The sequence below is a fragment of the Furipterus horrens genome, unplaced genomic scaffold, assembly GCF_987537825.1.
Source record: "Furipterus horrens unplaced genomic scaffold, mFurHor1.1.pri manual_scaffold_10, whole genome shotgun sequence".
Lineage (NCBI taxonomy): Eukaryota > Metazoa > Chordata > Mammalia > Chiroptera > Furipteridae > Furipterus > Furipterus horrens.
The window spans coordinates 60,942,889-60,957,569 of record NW_028327180.1 but is presented as its reverse complement, the minus strand read 5'-3'; the positions used below and the strand labels follow the sequence as shown (position 1 = coordinate 60,957,569).

The 14,681-nt window shown below is 42.4% G+C and overlaps 1 pseudogene; it reads left to right on the top strand.

Moving 5' to 3' along the window:
- Positions 1 to 12,340: 12,340 nt before the first annotated feature.
- LOC150000417 (serine/threonine-protein kinase MARK2 pseudogene) lies at positions 12,341 to 13,198 on the top strand (annotated as a pseudogene).
- The last annotated feature ends 1,483 nt before the right edge of the window (positions 13,199 to 14,681 follow it).

Below are 14,681 nucleotides of genomic sequence, written 5' to 3'. Positions count from 1 at the left end.
GCAGCCAGAAATTTTAAGGACTCATCTTCCTGGCACCTGAACCCTGGGCTGGTAGGCCTGATGTGGGCCTGGGGCCTCTCACTCCCGAGACATCCCTCCTGAACTTCTATCCACCACACGTAAGTGAGAGACCAGCCTGTCCACGTCTGCACACCTACCAGTCAGGATGGATGTGGTTTCTCTAATTCTGTAGTTGTCAGACTTCCATTCAACTATTTCCAATGGTCCTGAGTGATGATTGTTCTATATTTTAGCTGTAATTTAGATGTGGTTGTGCGAAGAGATGAGCCATGTCTGCCTATGTGGCCATCTTGCCTGGAAGTCCAAGGCAGTTTCATTTTAAAATTTTTGAGTTACTGTAACTCCATACTGCTGTCCACAGTGGCTGCACCAGGTTGCATTCTCGCCAACAGGTGTGAGGGTTCCCCTTTCTTCACATCCTCACCAGCACTTGTTTGTTGATTTATTGATGGTGGCCATTCTGACCCGTGTGAGATGATATTTCATTGTGATTTTAATTTGCATCTGATGATTAGTGATGTTGAGCATCTTTTCATCATATATCTATTGACCATTTGTGTGTCCTCTTTGGAGAAGTGCTTATTCAGTACCTCATGTTTAAAATGGATTGTTTGGGCTTTTGGGTTTTTTTGATGCATATGCCTTAATTCTTAAAACACTGTTCTCACATTTCTTCCATTTGCATTTTACTGAGCACCTAGAATTATGGAAATGGCCTAGATTTCTCCAGCCCTCTGAGTGGATGTCAGCTCTAGTGTCAGGAAGAGGAAAAGATTCCTCAGCCAGGAGACCAGGTGTCCTTGCCAGGCCACTGCTGAATGTAGGTGTCTGTGTGCATGTGGCCTGGGGTGGGCTGGGCTGTGCCAGGAGTCCAGGCCCAGACAGTGAGTCCCATGCTGACAGATGCGCAGCTGCGTGTATCTGCGGAACCCCGGGAATTGGATTCCTGTGCTGCATCCCATGCTTTTTCCTCTTTGCCATCCCCATGCTTTTGGTAGAGCCACACCTGCCCTGGTAGACCTGTATCTCTCCCTGCGCTGAGAAGAGAAGGGCCCGCACCCAGCTTGACCAGAGCATGGCGATGGGCAGGCTGGGACCCCAGAGTGTCCAGGGAGCAGAATGAGGCCACAGGCCAGCTGCTCCCCATCCCTTTGCTTCTCTAATGGAGGCACTGATTTGTGGGAGGAGGCACCTTCTCCGCAAAAAAAAGCCTTCAACCATCAGGAGAAGTTGGAAACCTGAGGACCCCTGGGTTGGGCTTCTATTTGGGGCTATGGGAGGCTGAGGGATCTAAAGCAGGCTGCCTACACCCTCCAGCCTGAAAGAGAAGTGGGAGGGAGGGTAAGGATGGGGATGTCCTTGAGGCAGGGGGGTGACCATGGTGCCTGGTAAGTTGCTTTCTTGAGCCCCCAGGTGCACAGCTCTCAATCACATGGGTCTCATCACAACCGCCTGTTCTGTCACTTCCCTGCCTGGACTGGGATGAGCCGCCTCTGGCTCTCCCACCTGTGTGCTGCCTCCCCTTGTGTCAGATGCCACTCTTCCCCACACTCTCCACTCCCAGGGTCAGTGCCAGACCCTCCCCTGCAGTTAATATATAAAACACAAAGAACTCTTGGTGATGTTACTGAGAGCCACAGCAGGGTGGGAAGGAGACTAGATTTCAAGATATCTGTGTTCTGCCCACAGATTTTTGAGGACTTCCCCACTAGCGTTTTAAAACTCTAAGAATACCTGCAAGAGAATGAAGAGAATAGGGTCACCTGGGAAAATCAGTTGGCCTAACCCAGGAGAGGGAGGACTGAAGTAGGCCACTTGTTTAATAGCTCAGGGGCAACCTATGTTATTCGCTCCTCTTTTAGAGTAGGAAGAAATGAAGAATTGTGCTGGGCAGTTAGACAGACATGAGCAGAGCAAGGATGGTGGGCCAGGTACAGAAGGTCACCAGGGCGGAAAGCCTTGGGTGCCTAGCAGTGGGCAAAATGGGTAAAACAAGGACCTCAGCCCGAAGGTGAACTTTCCTCCCCTAGGACATCACTGGTCATATGGTTTAGACCTCTGACCTTTCATCTGTAGAGATAACATGCAGGCCTCAGTTGAGTTTCAGCTCCAGGCCCAGAAAAGCAGCAAAAGCAGACACTGGGACCAGCTGCACTGACCAACGAGCCCCTGCCCTGGCACTGAAGTGAAGACCACCACCCTGAAAGGACACACCTGGAAAGCTGGTGAATATTCTATTGCCATCCTCCCCTGTGACCGCCCCTAAAGTCCCTGCCCTTAAAGGCCCTTAGGACAGAGGACCCAGCTGGAGGTCTCCCTGGAGCACTTTCCCCACCCTCCTTCCTCCACGCACATTTTCCTCGCCTCTTTCTCCTAAGCTCCAAGGGCCCTTCCTTTGCCTCTGTAACTTGTTTCCTGAGCCCATTTCTTCTATGGCTCAGTTCTTCTGCCTCTGTGACCTTCTAAATAAAATTTCTCTTTGAGTTTGAGTCCTAGTTCTGAATTCTTTCCTGGCCAGAACTCAAGTACCAAGGTTGCTGAACCAAGGTCCAGTCTGACTCCACCTGTGTAACACCTGGTGCCATTTGGCCACCAACAGAATGACAACTAAAAATAAATAAATAAATAAATAAAATGAAACTTAGATAAATTCAGATCAAACAAAATATAAATTTATTTACATAAATAATAAAACAAGTAAAATTTATATCTCTAGCTCTAAAAGTCAACTAATTTTTACCATGTGGGGAAATATAAACCTGACATATTGTTGCCTTTTTACTTTTCCTAGTTTGATCTAAGTGCACAGCATATAATTGAAGGAGATGGAAGCAGTGCTAATCCGTGACGTGGATTGGACCCCTACAATCCCCTAGATGCTGGATATAAGAAATCGTTGACAAATTACTTTAAGTCAGTTTTACTGAGCCATTAATAGAGCAGAAGACTGATTTGAATTTCAGTTCCAAAATCTAACATGAATCTCTACAAATCCCAAGAAAAAAATTTATATTAAAATTATATTAATATTTTAGTTTTATTTGTAATTCTGTATGATAAGAATGTATAACCTGTGCAGGGACTGACTGGTTTTTAAAAGGAAAACATTTATTTGGTTAAAACCATCTTTCTACTCAGTGTGCTCTGAGGAAAATAGTCTGCCAAGAGAATTCTAGAAAACAGTAAGAAATCAGCACAAAATTTGTATTCAGGTTAATTTAGTTAAAAAAATCTATATGATTACCAGTTTGTTAGTCCTTTTAACAAAGAGGATGAGACTTAAAACTAGATATTTCTCAACTCTGAAAGACTGTTTCATATTTGAGAACAAAATAGTGCTCTTAAGTCAGACAGCGATTTGTTAAAAGCAACCTCTTCTCTTTCTTTCTTTTTTTTCTTAAGACAACTTTAGCCCACCTTGGAGAGAATATAAGTCACATGTTAGTTAGCAAAAAGTTAGAGGACTTCCGGCAAGATGACTCCTAGCTACTCAAACTGCTCAGCTTTCTTCAAAACACTCACAAGTGCTGTTTTACTGGTAATTGAGGGCTTTGATTTCTGAAATCTGGATGGAGAATCAAACATTGTCTTTAATTTTCATTTTGTTTCACTATAGTTCATCCATGCCTTACTATATGATTAGTACCTCTCTTAATTTAATAAAAACCAAGTAGTGAGTAGGTAAAAAGAACCATAATCCACACCAAATTGAATGTATTATTTTTTTAAAATAAAGAATTTTCTTTACTTGTTTTGTATGTGTGCGCGTTAGTGTATTCCTTAATTTACTGTTGTAATTATACATGATCTTCCTACTTTTATGCCTTTCTACTAGCATTAGTGTTTGTTGACTCACTGCTTTTATTATGTGTTTGCCTTTGCCAGTTTGCTTTGTGCTATTTTCTTACCCATATTTTTACTTTCTTCTTCTTAAAGAAGTCCCTCTAGGACTTCTGGCCAAGATGGAGGCCTAGACTGACATGCTCCATCTCCCTCCACAACTAAGAAGGAATACAACTACAGCAAAACTAGAAAAAAACAGAAGTTTCAGAAAATAAAGCTACATGGAAGTCCAATGTACAAAGTTATAAAGAAATGGTGCTTGTCCAGATGGGTAGGAGGGGCGAAGCCAGGGCAGAGAGGTCAAGCTGTGCTGGCGGCAGCAGCTGCGGCAACAGTGGCAGGATGGTGGTAAGCACAGACACCCTTATTTAAGGGGAGGCGAGAAGCGCCTGGGGAGCACCCCTGGCTGCAGACCAGACCGTCAGCTTGCGATTCCAATGCTGGGGAAGGCAGACCCCCATTGCCTTGGACTGTGAGGGCTGGAGGGGGCGGGGATGGAGGAGGAGGCTCCCAGTCTCTCAGCAGAGAGTGAATGGCAGGAACCCGTCTTGGACCCTTGCCCCTCACACAAAATGCCACAGCATGGTGAGAAGGGTTGCCCATTAGTGACGAGTGCACGGGGCTCCACCCCCTATAGCGTAGGAGGTGTGACTGCCCTGCCTAGGAAGCAAAAGTAAATACAAAACTGTCTGGATGGAACAGATCATGATAGAGAGCCCGGTGAGGCAGCTGACCAGCCAGCAAATATCTGATCTAACAGCTCAGCAGATAGGAAATCTTTCTGAGGCACAGTTCAGAGCTTTGATTGTACAAATGCTTACAGACCTAATAGCAGATCTTAAACAAGACGGGTAAGGAATGAAGGCTAGTCCTGCTGAAATGAACAAAAACACCTATGAAACTAGTGGTGAGGGAAAGAAAACCAGGGATCAAATCAACAAATCGGAACATAGGGAAGGAACAGTCAACCAGTGCAGAAAGAGGAAATGAAAAGTGAGGAAAATGAGGAGAGGTTCAGAAACCTATGGGATAGCTTATAAGTGGGCCAACATCGAGTCATAGGGTTGCCAGAAGGTGAAGAAGAGCTAGAAATTGAAAAATTTTGTGAAAAAATAATGAAGCAGAACTTCCCTAACTTAGGGAAGGAAATAGACTTCCAGGTCCAGGAAGCACAGAGAGTTCCCAAAAAACTGGACCCAGGGAGAACCACACCAAGACACATTATAATCAAAATGTCAAAAATTAAGGATAAAGAGAGAATCTTAAAAGCAGCAAGAGAGAAGAAGAGAATTACGTACAAAGGGGTCCCAGTAAGACTATCAGCTGATTTCTCAAAGGAGACTCTGCAGGCAAGAAGGAACTGGCAAGAAATATTCAAAGAAATGAAAAGCAAAAACCTACAACCATGATTACTCTATCTAGCGAAGCTGTCAGTCAGAATACAAGGGCAGAGAAAGTGCTTCCAAGAAAAAGTAAAACTGAAGGAGTTCATCAGATCCAAACCACTGTTACATGAAATGTTAAAGGGACTTGTTTAGGAGAAAGAGGATCAAAACTATGAACATTAAAATGAAAACTGTATCGCAACAACCAACAACAGAGCTAGGAAATAGAAATAAAGGCAAACTAAGTAGGCAACGAGAGTGGGAAAAGAGTTATAGGTATGGGGAACATTTTGGGGGGAGGTGAGCGGGGAGGGGGAAGGGGAGAAAAGGAGGAAGATAGTATAAAAATTAAGAAGCATAGCAGGAGGGAGTGGAGTAGATAGGAAGATGTTGAGAAGAATTATATGCACGACCAATGGGCATGGACTAAGGTGGGGGGCAACTGGAGGGAGACGGGTCACTGGGTGGAGGGGAGCAGAGGGAAAATAAATTGGGACAACCATAACAGCATAATCCATAAAGCATATTAAAAAGAAAAGAAATAAAAGAAAACTAAATAAATTCTTAAAAATAAATGAATAAATAAAATAAAATAAAGTAAAAAATGAAGTCCCTCTAACATTTCTTGTAATACTAGTTATGTGTTGATGAACTCCTTCAGCATTTTCTTGTTTAGGAAACATGATTTCTTACATTGTACCATTGATGAACAAAAAGACTGATCTTTAATCTTTCATTACTGTTTTACCTGGCCAATGTAAACTTCACATCCTAGCAAGGCTGTATTTTATAGTACTTTTGTAAAGAATTGATTATGGAGAGACCTTCAGATGTACTTAATTTTTTAAAAATACCAGACAGGATTTCAAGTGATTCCCAGGAAGGTTTTTAGGATAATTAAATTTAAAATACTTCTTGGGCATGAAGTATCTATTACATAATATGGTGGAGTCTGAGATACAAAGGTGAATAAGACATAGTCTATACCCACAAGAAGTCAAATTCAATACTTTCTATAAGAAAAAATTTAAGGAAAGGGCACTGTAAATAAAGACACTCTTCATGTACCAAGTACCCCAAAGCTGCCATCCATTGAAGTCAATGGTGTGTTAAAATCCCCTACTACCACTATATTTCTGTCAGTCTCTCCCTGTATGTCTATCAAGATTTGCTTTACATATTTTGGTGCTCCTATGTTGGGTGCATACATGTTTACTAGGGTTATAGTCTCTTGCTGGATTGTTCCCTTCATCATTATAAGTATCTTTCTTTGTCTTTGACTATAGCCTTGGTGTTAAAGTCTCTTTTGTTGGCTATAAGTACCGCTACCCCAGCTCTTTTTACTTTTCCATTTCGATGAACTATCTCTTTCCATCCCTTTATTTTTAGTCTGAGTGTATCTTTCATTCTGAGGTGGGTCTCTTGAAGACAGAATATATATAGGTCTTGTTTTCTTATCCATTCAGTCACCTTGTATCTTTTGATGGGAGCATTGAAGCGATTTACATTCAGAGTGATTATTGATAGATACATATTTATTGCCATATTATTTTAAACTATTTACCTCATTGTTTTTCTTTTTCTTTTTCTTCTTCTTAAAGCAAGCCCTTTCATATTTGTTGCAATATGGTTTGGTGTTAACGAACTCCATTAGCTTTTTCTTGTCTGCGGAGCTCCTTATTCTTCCTTCAATTTTAAATGTTAGCCTTGCTGGGTAAAGTAGCCTTGGTTGTAGGGCCTTGCTTTTCATCACTTTGAATATTTTATGCCACTCCCTCCTGGCCTGAAATGTTTCTGTTGAGAAATCAGGCAACAGTCTAATTAGAGCTCCATTGTGGGTAACTAACGGCTTTTCTTTAGTGGCTTTTAGAATTCTCTCCATGTCTTTAAGCTTTGCCATTTTACTTACAATGTGCCTTGGTGTAGGCCTCTTGGGGTCCATCATGATTGGGACTCTCTGCACTTCCTGGACTCATGTGTCTTTTTCTTTCACTAGACTAGGGAAGTTTTCAGTCATTATTTCTCAGATAAGTTCTCATACTTTTCTCGCTCTCTTTTCTTTCTGGTATTCCCATGATGCAGATGTTGTTACACTTCATGTTATTCCAAAGGCTTCTTAAGCTCTCCTCATTTTTTTGTAATTCTTTTTCCTTTTTGCTGCTCTTCTTGACTTCCAGTTGCTGATTCAATGTTCTGCTTAATCTAACCTATGATTTATTTCTTCAAGTGTGTTATTTCTTCCATATATTGCATTCTTTATTTCTGACTGGTCCTGTTTTACAGTTTCCTTGTCATTTTTTATTCTGTTGAGTATGCTTATAATCATTCCTCTAAACTCTATATCTGATAAATTGCTTACCTCCATTTCATTTACTTCTGGAGAATTCTCTTGTTCTTTCCCTTAGAGACTGTTTCTTTGTCTTCCAGTTTTGGCTGCCTCTTGGTGTGTTTCTATGTATCAGGTAGCTCTGCAAAGAGTCCACTTCAGGCCTCTGTCAGATGATGGCTGTGGCTGGCCCAGGGCAAAGTATTTGGAGCTATCAACAATCCACAGCTGGTGACTCCATCTGCTGGGCCTGGGTGTGTGTGGAAAAAACCAAGCTGTGCACCAAGGCCAGCCTTTACCAGCACCAGTTCCAGGGGAGGGTCAGCTAAAGTCTCAGAGTTCCCAGAGATCCACCTTGGCCTGCAGGCTTTTTTAGGCTTAATTAATGAAGTTGCCTCCTCTTGTACGCCTTTGAAACCTGGCTTAAGCACAACATGGTGGTGGGTAAAGAGATTCCTGTGTGTGGGGCTATTGCTTTCCACCAGGCTGATGCTGCATGGAGGGGGACTGCACTTCCTGAGAAAGTTGGCTTCTGCGGTATGGGGAATGACTCAGCACAGGCAATCCTGGTGGCTGACCCTTCAGCTCTTTCCTCAGAGCCACCAATCTCAGACTCTCCTCATGAGTCTCTAGTCCAGTTTGCCCGCCCTTTGCCGGAGCCCAGGGCAGGTGGTTGCAAATGAATTTTTGTGTGTTGGCCCTTTAAGAGGTTATCCAATCTCTAGCCATCTCTCCCTGGGGGACAGGAACCCTGCTGCTTCACAGCCAATGTTATCTGGGTTCCTTTCTCTGCTCTGGTGCTGTAGGCTGGGGAGCCTTTATTGGGGTTTAGACCCGACACTTCTCAGGGGGAACCCCTGGCCATTGAAATATCCCCCTGGCATTTCAGCTGCTGCCTATGGGAGCCCAACCAGCCCTCTTGGGTCTCTACGCTCCCTACCAATCTTGTTGTGTTGATGTGGTTTCCTCCATAAATCCTTGGTTTAAGGCTTCTCTCCAGTTAATGTTCAGTTGGTTATTCAGGGTGATTTTTCTATAATATAATTGTAATTCCAGTTTGGTCCTGGAGAAGATTAGTGTAGCTTCCACCTACTCCACCACCATCTCAGATTTTCCTGAAGTTTTTTTGAATGAAAATTTTAACGCATAACTAAAAGTGTTAATCTCTCTTTACAAAAGGGAAATAAAACTAATTAGGCCCGTTTGATGTTTGGAAAGTACATTTCAATAAAATTGTCCCCCTTCAAGGATAAAAATGTATTAATGATGATCCATATGTATTCTTGTTGGATAGAAGCATTTCCACATTGAGGAGCCACAGCCATAGCGGACACTAAAATACTTTTAGAGATAATTTTTCCTGCTTGGAAAATCCCTACAGAGTCCCATAAAGATTGGGAACTTGTTTCATTCAGCCATAGCGGACACTAAAATACTTTTAGAGATAATTTTTCCTGCTTGGAAAATCCCTACAGAGTCCCATAAAGATTGGGAACTTGTTTCATTAGACAAATTTTGTACTAAGTATGCAAAACCTAGCTGATATTGCAGCATTTTTATTGTTCTTATCAACCCCAGTTCTCTGGTTTTATAGAACAAACTGTTAAGATAGGTAAAATTCAATTGGTAAAACTTGCTGGATCTAAGGCCTTTCCCTTGTTATTACTTAACTGGAGATCAATTCCTCTTGTTATACATTGATTGTCCCCTTCTAGAATTGTTACTGGACAAGCTACCTGTGATGCTAGATGAGGGATGGTGCGAACCTGCCTCATTAAGGAGTCCTTCTAACTTACTGCAAAGAACTTGCAAAGACTCTTGAAATTAATGCAGGCTTATAGAGCTATCTTTCCACAGTGCGTTCCCAGGAGATGAAGACACCGAAGATCAAGGCCTTACAACCTGGACACATGGTCCATCAAAACAGTATTCTCCAGCCTTGCTGGAGTGGACCATACTGACCATTGTTAATACTGGAGGTTGCAAGGTTAATAAGTACTGATCCATGAATTTATGACTTTTACTTTTAAAGGCTCTCCAACTTATACCTTATTCACTTGATTGAACACCCAAGCCTATAGGGGACCTCAAATTAAAGTTATCCAGAGCTTGGCTTTTGCCTTGACAGTTTTACATTACATGCTGTATCTTTCAGTCTGCATTTACTTAGCTGAAATCAGATCATTATGCTAAGAAAATGTTCTATTCTATTAGTATTATTTCTTAAGTAATTATGAATTCTGTTTTTATAAATAGATATAATTAACTCATAGACCGGCAGCTTTTGTTGAAATTCATTCTCTCTCCTCCTTCCTGAGCTTATTCTAATCTTCAACTGTAACTTGTAAACATCTGTCTATAATTGATGGAATGACCCTGTTTGGTCCCAATCAGCTCAGCAACAGAGACTGTCATGCTTAGGAACTGAGTGTTACAGATGTAGGTAAAAATTAACAAAGTAAAGTGTTGTAGAGGGAAAACCTCACAGGCAATTTCCTCTAAAGACATACTTTTGCAAAGTTGAGACTTTAGGAAAGAAATACTAAAGGAAAATAATTACTAGAACAAAAACTTACACATGTGATTAAAACACTCCATGGACTGAAAGCAGGGAGCTGTCTTTGAGGATTAGTCTAAAATATAATGTGCCAGAGGCTCCCCCTAAGTGTCCTCAAGCCCTGCCTGCTCCCTCTGTGCTGCCATAAAAGGGTAGAATGGGACCCAACATGTCACCTCACCCTCTGTACCTCTGCAGAAGTCCTTTCATCCAGAAGTTTCCAAGTGTTTTTGCAAATGTAAATTAACCAGCCTCATCATTACTTCTCTCCACAGAGCTGGTTCATTTCAGTAGCACAGAAATTTACCTGAACAGCCTACTCAAGGTCCTCTGAGAGGTCCTTTGTGGGATCTGTAAGTGGATGTTCAAAGTGTAAAAATACCCTGCAGCCTCACTGCAGATCCAAACTCATCACATCCTTAGCAAGTACCACTGGAGGGAAGGACGGGTGGGTCATCTTCTTTAATCTTATAGCAAGTCTTCTTCCAGTTGGCCTTTTCTTGGCCTCACCAAGCACCCACATACCTGGGAACCCAGACTTCAGCCTCCCTCCTTCCTGTCTTATCTGCCCCCAAAGCTGAGTGAGGACAAACATGAATTTTTAAAGATACTTTATGAATCATTTTGATTCAAAAAATAGTTGGCCATATTTTTTTGTTCCGCTAAACTCTTCTATTAATCCAGTGAACAAACATTTATTAAACACTTACTTTGTTGCCACTCACCGTGCTAGACACAGCAGCCACTGCAGTCATGCTTCTCCCTTCATGGGAAGCGCGGGCAGCAAACAAGAGCCAGGTGCTCCGTGGTCAGTGCCGTGAAGATGACAAACGTGATGAGCTGGGTGAGGCGGGTAGGAATGGGTGGGTCAGGGAAGCCCTCTCTAAGCAGGTGGTGTTTGAACTAAGATCTGTAATGTGAGAGTAAGTCATATTTTTCATTTTCATTTTATTTTTTTTGCATCTAGCATATTTTCATTTCTTAAGTAAATATCAACCTTTAATATCACACATTAAAAAAACCTTTGGGAGGACACTTTTATTTTATTTTTTTTCCTGAGTAAAACAGTTATGAGACCAAAAAGCCACTGCAGTTTATCCCCAGCCAGGGGTTCACTTCTTGCTCTGACCTCATAAGGCAGCACGGTGATGGGTCCCAAATCACTGCTATATAATCCCCTGGTCGGGCTGAGGTAGTCTTGGTCCGTGAGAGCCCTGGGAGTTGATTGTGGTGACCAGTGGGACGTGGACTAGCTTGCTTATTTTCTCATTTTTCTTTCCTTTTTCTTTTCTTTATTTTGTTTTTGTTTCTTTTTTTTATTTTGCGTTTTCTTTTTTATTTTACTTTTTACATTTTTATTTGTATTTTTATTTTGTTTTTAAATTTGTTTATTTTTATTTAAAAATTTATATTTTCTATTTTTATTTTATTTTCCTCAAATTTTTAATATTTTATTATTTAATTAATTTATTTATTCTATTTTATTTTAGTTTTTTACATTTTTATTTTGTTTTTAATTTATTTTTATTATACAATTTTTATTTGTATTTTCTATTTTGTTATTTTATTTTTCTCAATTTTTGATATTTTATTGTTTAATTAATTAACTTATTTTCTTTTATTTTACTTTTTTACATTTTTTATTTGTATTTGTATTTTGTTTTTAAATTGTTTTTTTTTTTTTTTTTTAAATCACTGTGTGGTTGCTTCCCACTTGCGTCCCCAACTGGGGGCCTGACGTACAACCAAATCATGTGCCCTGACTGAGAATTGAACCAGCAACACTTGGCTTGCAGGTCGACGCTCAAACCACTGAGCCACAGCAGCCAGGGCTTAAACTGGTTCATTTTCATTAAAATTTTTTATTTGCATTTTCTATTTTATTTTTCTCAATTTTTTGATATTTTATTTATTTATTTGTTTATTTACAAGCCACCATGTCTGACTTTGTAGCCACCTCTGGGCATAAATAGTACCGCATTGGTAATTACATAATGTTGAAAAGCATCAACAAGGGAATCGATGCCGAGGTGCAACTGACCCAGCACGTGCTGACCGGGACGGAGGAGGCCATCAAAACCATTAGCCGGTGGGGCATCTCTAGGCAGTTTCAGAAGCTGCAATGCCTCAAGAGCTTATACCACCCAAACATTGCAAGCCTATAGTAGGTGATTACCACCTGAGATAAGCACATCCTCATCATGGAGCATGTCAGCGGGGGGGGGGGACTTATTCGACCATTTACAGGAGTGCCGCTGCAAAACCAAAGAGGAAGCCCAAGTCATGTTCAGACAGATGGTGTCCGCCATCCACTACTGTCACCAAAAGGGGATTGTGCACCGAGATCTGAAGCTGGAGCATATCCTTCTCCACTGTGACCTTAATATCAAGATAGCGGATTTTGGATTCGGGAGGGAATTTACAAACTACACCCTCACCACCTTCTGCTGCACCCTCTCCTACATGGCCTCAGAGGTATTGCAGCGTCGAGCATATGACGGCCCCAAAGTTGATGTGTGGGGTCTCGGAGTCATATTGTATAGGATGTTGACGGGGGATGAGCTGGTTGTAGGGGACAGCCCTGCGGAAGTATTTAAGGAAATAAACAGGGGGAAGCTCCATGTCCCACATTTTATCTCTGCGCCATGTGAACAACTGTTAAAGAAATTGTTGACTTTTCATCCCAACCAAAGGCTGAGGCTGGAAGACGTAATGCAATACCCATGGGTCACCATGGGGCAGAAGGAGGAACTGAGGCCATACACCAAGCAGCCCTGGGGGGACATTGATCCCCAGGTGACAAAAATAATGAAGGACATGGGGTTTAAGGAGAGAGACATTCGTGAGTCACTGACAAACAAGAAATATGATAGAGTGATGGGACTATACTTGATACTGCAGACAAAGACAACCAAGATGAAGGGCCGCATCATAAAGGTCAGGCCCTGCCCTGACTGCGACCCTGACAGTGGTGCTTCCTCCAGCCGAGAGGTTGAGCCTGCCATTCCCTCAACCGTTTCCCCACCCAGCCTGGAATCCAGCTCCAGCACCGCCCCCAGGCAGTGAGGAAGCCAGGAAGAAAAATATCCTTGCCAGAGTGGGGCTGAGAATGGCCGCTCCTGCACCCAGCCTGGAATCCGGCTCTATTACTTCCCCAGCCAGCCGACAAGAGAGGGTGACCGCTCCCGGACCCAGCCTGGAATCCAGCTCCACCATTTCCTCATCCAACTGGGAAGAGAGGGTGACTGCTTCCCTACCCGGCCTAGAGTCCAGGATCGCCACTCCCAGCCCAGCCCTCCAGCGTGGCCCTCAGGACTCCTCTACCCACAGCAGCAGCACCAGCAGCGCTGGAGAAGCCCCAGAGGCTGCACCGCCTGATGGTGGAGCCCCAGCCTCTCCCGCTGGCCCCAGCCACGGCCACTGACAGGGGGTGGCTAGGAGGGTCCTCAGGTTCCTTTCTTTTTTTTTTTTTTAATTTTTATTTTTTGGTTACTCAATTACAGTTGTCCCATTTTCCCCCCATTGCTCCCCCCTCCCAGCCCATCCCTTCTCCCACAATTATATCCCTCCCCGTTGTCCATGTCCATGAGTCATTCGTATACGTTCCTTGACTAGACCCTTCCCTTACTTATCCCCCTTCTCTCCCTCCCCCTCCCCCCTACTGACAACTATTCTACTCTTTGTCCTATTTAGTTCGTTTGTGTTGCTCTTTAGTTTCCTGTATTGGGTGCTATCATATGGTATTTTGCTTTCTTTGCCTGGCTTATTTCACTAAGCATAATTCTCTCTAGTTCCATCCATGTTGTCGCAAATGGCAGGAGTTCCTTCTTTCTTTCTGCTACATAGTACTCCATTGTGTAAATGTTCCACAGTTTTTTGATCCACTCATCCACAGACGGGCACCTAGGCTGTTTCCAGCACTTACCTATTGTAAACAGGGCTGCTATGAACATAGGGGTGCATAAGTTCTCTTCAATTAGTGTTTCAGGATTTTTCGGGTATAATCCTAGCAGTGGAATCACTGGTTCAAATGGCAGTTCCATTTTTAGTTTTTTGAGGTAATTCCATACTGTTCTCCATAGTGGCTGCACCAGTCTGCATTCCCAACAACAGTGCAGTAGGGTTCCCGTTTCTCCACATCCTCGCCAGCATTTGTTGTTTGTTGATTTGTTGATGATGGCCATTCTGACAGGTGTAAAGTGGTATCTCATTGTGGTTTTTTATTTGCATCTCTCTGATGGCTAATGATGTTGAGCATTTTTTCATGTGCCTATGGACCTTCTGTATGTCCTCTTCGGAGAAGTGTTTGTTCAGGTCCTTTGCCCATTTTTTAATTGGGTTGTTTGTTTTCTTGATGTTGAGTTGTATAAGCTCTTTATATATTTTGGAGATCAGTCCCCTGTCTGTGATATCATTGGCAAATATGTTTTCCCATATGGTTGGTTTCCTTTTCATCTTGCTGATGTTTTCTTTTGATGAGCAGAAACATTTAGTTTGATGTAGTCCCATTTGTTTATTTATTCCTTTATTTCTCTTGCCTTAGGAGATG